An 8,607-nucleotide genomic window follows, 5' to 3' on the forward strand; every position below is an offset into this window, starting at 1 on the left:
CACTAACTGTCTCTCAGCTATCCAGGGATCCTGTCCCTTCACTGGAATGGACTCCCGGTACAACCTCCCTTTATCCCAGTACACTCTCTCTTTATCAGAGTCAGCAGGCAGCTGCCTAGCTAGGTCCCTGATCTTCTCTAGTGTGGGATCGGTCCCCTGGGCCTGCTGAAAATCCTGACTCTGACCAATTATTAGGGACTGTGCTGTTTGAGGATCCCCACCTTCCTTATCAGTGTTCTCCCCTGGGTCCTCAGGCTGAAGCACCCCCTGCTCCCTAATCTGGGCAGACTTCTGTCGGGTCACCACTGATACAGAGGGGCTAGAGGGGCAAGCTGTTGCATACCTGGATGATATTGCAGTGTTCAGTGATACCTGGGAGGAACACCTCACACATTTAGCCAGTGTATTGGACCGAATAGCCACTGCTGGGCTAACTATAAAACCAGATAAGTGTCAGCTGGGCATGGGGGAGGTCCAGTACTTGGGTCACCTGGTGGGAGGAGGGGTACTGCGCCCTGAGCCAAGTAAAACTGAAGCCATAATGGCCTGGCCCACCTTTAAGATAAAGAAACAGGTTATGTCCTTCCTGGGTACCGCAGGGTACTATAGAAAGTTTGTGCCACACTATAGTACCATAGCCAAACCCCTAACAGACCTTACAAAAAAAAGCCTACCTCTCACAGTCAAATGGACCCCTGAGTGTGACAGGGCTTTTAATTTATTGAAAATTGCCCTTACGGACTCCCCTGTACTACAGGCCCCTGATTTCCACAGGGGATTCATAGTGCAAACAGATGCTTCGAACTATGGGCTAGGGGCTGTGCTGAGTCAGGTGGATAAGAAATGTGAGGAGCACCCCATTGTGTACCTCAGCAGGAAATTACTCCCGCGAGAAGTGGCATATGCCACTGTGGAAAAAGAGTGCCTTGCTATAGTTTGGGCCTTGCAAAAGCTACAGCCTTATCTGTATGGACGCCAGTTTACAGTGATAACTGACCACAACCCCTTACACTGGTTACATAGTGTAGCTGGCTCAAATGGTAAACTCCTCAGGTGGAGCCTAGCTCTACAACAACATGAGTTTACCATTCAACATAAAAAGGGCAGTATGCATGGTAACGCTGATGGTCTTTCACGCCAGGAGGAGTGTCCTCTTTGATATGCAGCTGGAGTGGCTTGTAGGAGTGTCCTCTTTGATATGCAGCTGGAGTGGCTTGTAGCCACCCCCTTTTGCATCTCTTATTGGGGGATGTGTCACGATTACTCAGGAGTTAGCTGCGAAAGTTGTTAATTCTGTGTAGTGGTGAACTAAGAACCGTTGTTTGTTTTTTAGAAATAGCTGTGCACTGGGTTTGTTTGTGTTTTCTTTGAAGTGCCAGAACCCATCATAAATAGTTCTAAAAAAAAAACCCTTCCTCCAAATGTTATTGTGTATGCATTGAGTCAATTTGTCAGCTCCAGAGATACCACAGTGCTTCTCCCCCACATCCTGATGAGGCCAATAAAAGGACATTGGTCTAATGCTTATATGTGTTTAAAGACAGGGGGGTTTCTTAGCCTGCCCAGGAGGGTGTGGTCAGGAACTTGATCTAGGGGGAAAAAGGTATAAGGGTCTTGGGTGTTAACACTGAAGTTGTTCATTCTACATGGGAGGCTGCTTGTTACAGCGTGAGTGACAACTTTTCTTCTTGCCCATCTCCCTGGGGGCAGACTCATAAGCTAGTGAAGTATTAGGTCTGTTATTTTTCTCCTTTTTATTTTAAAACACTGTTTGCGTGTGTAATTTTATTTGTAACAACTTTTTATTAATAATGCATTGCGCATAATATTTTTGGCATAATAAATAATTCCTTTATTAAGTTTGGCCTTTGTCTAATAATTGAACCACGTTACTGAAAGAGACTGGAATATTAGAACTGTATAATTTAGGTTATTTTCTGCTAAATTGTATTTCTAGAGTTAATGTGTAAAGTCTGGGTTTTTCCTTAAGATTTTCCCTTTAATAAATTTTAAGTGGTGACAGTATTTGAGCTATAGGATTGATAGTTTATTGTGGGTGGCATTAAAAGGGAGTGTTGGGGCATTTCTCTTACGTCTAGTAAAGATTAAGGGAGTGCGGTTTACTCTTGCACCCACTAAACTGAATCACAAGCTTGCCTGGTGTGGCTAGATTGTGACCTGTTGGTGACAGAAAAGGGGGCTGAAAACCCTTTCTGTGCCAAATAAGTGACTGGCGCAGGGTTGGATAACCTTGGTTCGTCACAGTAGTCTTTAACAACTTTAAACGAAAAATAAAGTTAAAACAATATAGGTTATAATAACATAAATTTGGTGTATTTCTGTGAGGCGCAGAAAATAAAAGGACGCTCATGATTTATATATGTCCCGGGGTCATAAGATCAATCAGGTCCTGTTTATACTTAACAATTTATTTATGTTAAGGATCCTTATTTATTTTATGTGTGTATGTTTCCCAAAAAATCATTAGTGCGCAATAAAAGTCTAGCCTGCCTGTTTTTTGATAGTGGTATTGTTCTAAAGATAATAGAAAAGTGACATTTTGTCTCCAACTCCCTATTGTAGGGATTGTTTGTTGTTTCCAGAGCCTCGGGATTAACTGTTTTGCGCTGCTTAACATGATGTACAGGAATGTTAATTTATATTTACATTTAATCTTGGGTGGGTTATTAAAAAGTAAGGTGATGGGATTATATGGGATATTAGGTGAAAGGACTATTTGAATCTCATTGTGTACTTGCTGCCAAAATGGTTGTAAAATGGGGCAATCCCACCATATATGGTATAGTGTGCCGTTCTGTTTACAAGCTCTCCAGCATTGTGGATCGGATTGTTTGTAAATTTTTGCAAGTCTGCTAGGGTAAAGGTACCAACGTTCTAATAATTTCATATTGGTCTCCGTTATACTCATTGAAGAGGGAGACTTGCTCATCTGTTGAAAGATCTTATTCCAGTTCTCACAAGTCACTTCGACTCCTAACTCTGATTCCCATGCCTTGGTGTATGATGGAGGTTGTCTAGAGTGAATATCTATTAGAATTTTGTATATTACTGATAAGGTACCTTTCAAGGGTTGGGTGGACCAGCACAGTTGTTCAAATGGTTTTAAATTCCGGACTAAATTTAGTTTGTCTTTATGTTGCATTATGAAATGTGACATTTGGAGGTAATCAAACCATCTATGGAAGTGGGGGATGTGTTTGGCAATTAATGATGCCCTGGATAAGAGAGCCCCTTGTTCTAGTACTGAGTAGCATGGTAAGCCGGTAGTAATGCTATATAACTTATCATTCCAAATGTGTTGGTGAGAGGGAAACTGTCAGGATCTGTTTGTTAACTTAACCTCTGACTTGGTGTAACACAACTAATTTAGCGTATGTTGTGTTGTTACACACAGGTAAACACTGGAGGCCCTTTAGTGTATAACTGTGTGTGTTATTGTTGCCCCTCTGACCATATACTCATATAACTTATGAGCACATTAGTGATAAGGGGCTTGTATAGGTGGAAGCAGAATATGTAAGGTACAACTTCAACAAATAGGAGTGCACTACAGAGCTACTTAATTTAGAGAAGATAAGACTGGAAGATTGGCTTCTGAGAAACAATATAAATAGGCAGATAATATATATAGTGCATATGCTGTGTTAGTTCGTTCGTTCATACGACTTGATCCCAGAGTAAGCGGTGTTGAGCGGAGCAGTCTGTGCTCAGAGCGGCGTGGAGCAGGGAGAGCTGTACAGTCGGCAACAGCTGATGAAGTCACCCGCTAAGGCTGTGAGTTGCGGTGAGTCTGTGAGAGCTGCAGTGCAGCACAGGAAGGATGCGGTTACCTAACCGGTAAGTGAGTAGACCGGAATGGTAGTAGTGAGGCACAGGCTTCAGTTGCTGGGTAATTGCGAAAGTGCTGTAGACTGACCCAGGGAGAAGGTCTGGAATCTGGAGGGCTGTAGAGGCACAGATACAAATGCAGGTTGATGTATCAGAGCTGCAGACAGGCTGCTTGGCTTGGAGACTTCAGTCAGTGAGTGCTGAATGCACACAGTAGACAAAATAACCTAGCAATGTGTGCATGAAAGGGAGGTGCTTAAATAGCACTTGGTGTGAGTTATAGAGGCAAACTCTTAAAGGAACAGTACAGTGGAAGTAACCCTGACAGAGTCCCCCCCAAGGAAACCACTGCGAGGTTTCAAGGAACTGGCCTATCAGGGTTGCGATGATGAAACAACGAAACAAGTCTAGGAGCTGAGACATTTGTGGCAGGCTCCCAAGTATCCTCTGAAGCATCAAAACCCTTCCAGTGAATCAGATACTCCAAACGACCTCTCCGATGCCTTGAGTCCAGGATGCTATGAATCTCGTAGTCAACATCATCCTTTAGGTCTTGAGCAGCTAGATCTTCTATGCGGTGAGTAGCTGGGGAATCACAAGGTTTGAAGAGGGACACATGAAAAGTAGGATGAATTCGGTAGTTATCTGGCAGCTTCAAGGTGACAGTAACTGGATTAGGCAGAGCCACTATCGGGAAAGGTCCAATGAAAAGTCTAGCAAGCTTTTTGGAGGGTAAATGGAGCTTTAGGTTCTTAGTGGACAGCCAAACAGTTTGGCCAATTTGATATACTGGTTGTTGTCTGTGACGAAGATCGTAATGTCTTTTATACGAAGCTTGAGCATGTCTAATATTGTCTTCTATGACAGTAAATGCTTGCGAGAAGTCATTAACTGTGTCGTTCACTTGAGGGCAGGAAGATTCGATCCTGGGAAGCATATGATTTCTGGGATGTATTCCATTGTTGATAAAGAACGGACTTAACTTGGTTGAGGCGTTAGGCGTGTTGTTGTATGCAAATTCTGCCAACGGGAGAAATGTGTACCAGGAATCCTGTTGTTGGGAACAGTAGCAACGGAGGTATTGTTCCAACCACTGGTTGGTCTTTTCTGTTTGTCCGTTACATTGAGGATGATATGATGTGGTAAGTTTTTGGGTTATTTGTAATGCTATACATAGCTGTTTCCAAAATTTTGACGTGAACTGAGATCCCCTATCTGTGAGAATACTGGTTGGAATACCATGGAGACGGATGACTTCTCTGATGAAAAGTTGGGAAGTCAAGGATGCACTGGGAACGGAGGTAGTTGGGATGAAATGAGCCATTTTGGAGAACATATCGACCACAACCATTATACAAGTGTTTGATGATGAGTTAGGTAGATCTACAATGAAATTGATGGAGACATCAGTCCATGGCCTGCTTGGGATTGGGTAAGGTTGAAGCAACCCTACGGGTTTCATATGAGAAGGTTTAGAACTGGAAAAGATAATACATTGGGAGATATAGTGTTTGACATAAGGTACCAAAGAGGGCCAGCAGTAAGAACGCTTCACTAAAGCGAGAGTTTTGTGGATCCCTAGATGGCCTGCCAATGGAGAATCATGAACTGATCTCAGAATGGTATTCCTAAAGTCAGGTGAAAAGTATAGAAGATGGTTATGGTAATATAAACCATCGGTAGCCTTTTGTAGCAAATTGGTTGGTTTAAGAGAATCACGTTCTTGTGAAGATTTGATTTCTAAAGGCTTTAAGGTAAGAGAGGCTATAATGTTTTCCTTCGGAATCACAGTAGATGGGAGGTTTTCTATATCAGGTTTTTGGTACATTCTTGACAAGGCGTCTGTTTTGGCGTTTTTGGAACCGGGCCTGTATGTAATGACATATTGGAATCGTGAGAAATAAAGACTCCACCTGAGTTGTCTTGATGAGAGAGTCCTGTTCGTATGAAGGTATTGCAGATTCTTGTGGTCAGTCAGGATAACTATTAGATGCGTAGAACCCTCTAGGAGATGACGCCAGTGGTCAAAAGAGCTCTTTATCGCCAATAGCTCTTTTTCCCCAACGGGATAGTTGAGTTCAGCAGGTGTCATTACCCTTGAGAAAAAAGCTACCGGGTGAATGGGTTCCTTAAAGGACTTCCTCTGAGAGAGGACGGCTCCCAAGGCAAAATCAGAGGCATCGACTTCCAATATGAACTGCAAATTGATGTCGGGGAACTGAAGTACAGGAGCGGTGGTAAATCGATTTTTTAGGGTATCAAAAACCTGTTGAGTAAGTTGTGACCAATGGAATTTATTGTGCAATTTTGTGAGGTCTGATAATGGTTTAGTCAATGCAGCAAATTTATGAATGAATTTGCGGTAGAAATTGGCAAACCCAAGAAATCTTTGTATGTCTTTCTTACACTTAGGGGTAGGCCACTGTTTAATGCAATCGACCTTGGTTTCCTCCATTTTAATACCAGTGGAGGTGATATGGTAACCCAAGAAGGATACCTGGTTCACATGAAATAGACATTTCTCGAGTTTGGCATAAAGGCTATGTGTACGCAAACGGGTAAGGACTGTTGTGACATGTTGGATATGGTCCTGCAGATTTTGTGAATATATCAGGATGTCATCTAGGTATACCACAATGTAAACATCCATTATATCACGAAAGATGTCATTGATAAAATTTTGGAATGTAGCCGGCGCATTGCAGAGTCCGAATGGCATAACAGTATATTCGAATAACCCGTAACGGGTTCTAAATGCTGTTAGCCACTCGTCGCCGGCACAAATTCTGATGAGGTTATATGCGCCTTTCAAGTCCAATTTTGTGAAGACCTGGGCTCCACGTAACCTCTCTATAAGTTCTGGAATTAATGGTAGTGGGTACCTGTTTTTAATAGTTCTCGTATTGAGTTCCCTATAATCGATAATGGGCCTGAGTGAGTCATCTTTATTTCTTACAAAGAAAATGCCGGCACCAGCTGGTGAAGTAGAAGGTCTGATAAATCCCTTCTCGAGATTTTCCTGTAAGTAATTTTTTCAGGTTTTGAAAGTGGATAAATATGGCCGTAGGGTATAGTGGACCCTGGCAACAAATCAATTGGACAATCATATACTCTGTGTGGAGGTAGAGATTGTGCATCTTTCTTGCTAAAGACGTCAGAATAATCTTCATAACAAATAGGTAGTATAGGTTCAGATAGTAACGAGATATAGTGTGTTGTGTAACAGTTCCTAGCACAGTAAGTAGAAGATAGTGAAATGGAAAGATCACTCCAGTTTAGTGAGGGTTGGTGTGTCTTTAACCAGGATATACCTAAAATGACAGGAAAGATAGGGGAGGTAATTACGTTAAAGGTTATTGTTTCTTTATGGCCTGTGGTAGTACACATAGTTAAAGGTATGGTTTGTTGGATAACTGGACCTGAGGAAAGAGGAGAACCATCTACAACATTAAATGAGACAGGAGTAGATTTTGCAACAACAGGTATTTTATTGGCCCTTACATACTCAAGGTCAACGAAATTACAACACGCCCCTGTATCAATGAGAGCTTCAGTTTTGACCCTGCGACGATGCCACTGAAAAGAGAGAGATAAGAAAAAATAAGCGCTGTTCTTGTCCTTAAGGTTATGACTGCTTATGGTGTTTCTGGACCTACCAGACTTTTGCTTTAACAGAAGTGGGCAAGCCTTAATGTTCTCTTGCGGCGCAGTACATGCAGAGACTCAGAAGGCGCCTTCTGTTTTTCTCTTGTTGAGTAAGGGGACCCTTGATTACACCAATTTCCATTGGAGTCTCTACATCATGTTCTTTATGAGTAACTGATGAAGTAGGTTTCCTTAATGTAACAGAATGGCCTGGCTTCTCATGTCGGCGTTCCCTGATCCTTCTATTAATGGTGATTGCTAAAGTATATAATTCCTCAAGGGATGAGGGTATGCCAATCCTGGATAGCTCATCTTTAATGTCATCTGATAAGCCTAAACGAAAATGATTCTTCAAGGAGGGTTCATTCCATTGGGAATCCCTTGCATGAATTTTGAACTGGGCAATGTAATCCTCTACAGGTTGCCTGTTTTGTTTCAGTGCTCTAATTGAAGCTTCAGCTGAGCTTTGCTTAAAGGGGTCATCGTATAATGATGACATCTCTTTTAAGAAATCATCTAGAGAATTCAGAATGGGATCTTGAATCTCATAATAGGTGTCAGCCCACGCACGGGGCTCAGCCCTGAGAAAAGAAATGATAGTGAGGACTTTCAATCTGTCAGTCCTATATGTGTTTGGTTTTAGTTCAAACAGCAGTAGACATGAGTTTTTGAACTCTCTGAACAGAGTCCTGTTTCCTGAAAATTTCTCGGGCAGACTGACCTGGGGATCAGGTGCCTGTAGAGGGGGGATACCCTTGGTGTTATAGAGATCTCTGAAACATGTTTTTACAGTTTCGTTATCACTCTGTAAGTCTCTAACATTTTGTGTAAGACTGTCAATACGCTGATACATATTAGCTATTTGTTCTGCTACTTCCTCAGAGGTCATGTTTTTAAGGCTAGGTTATTATGTCATGATCTGTTTGTTAACTTAACCTCTGACTTGGTGTAACACAACTAATTTAGCGTATATTTTGTGTTGTTAGACACAGGTAAACACTGGAGGCCCTTTAGTGTATAACTGTGTGTGTTATTGTTGCCCCTCTGACCATATACTCATATAACTTATGAGCCCATTAGTGATAAGGGGCTTGTATAGGTGGAAGCAGAATA

The sequence above is a fragment of the Bombina bombina genome, chromosome 9 (assembly GCF_027579735.1).
Source record: "Bombina bombina isolate aBomBom1 chromosome 9, aBomBom1.pri, whole genome shotgun sequence".
Taxonomy (NCBI): domain Eukaryota; kingdom Metazoa; phylum Chordata; class Amphibia; order Anura; family Bombinatoridae; genus Bombina; species Bombina bombina.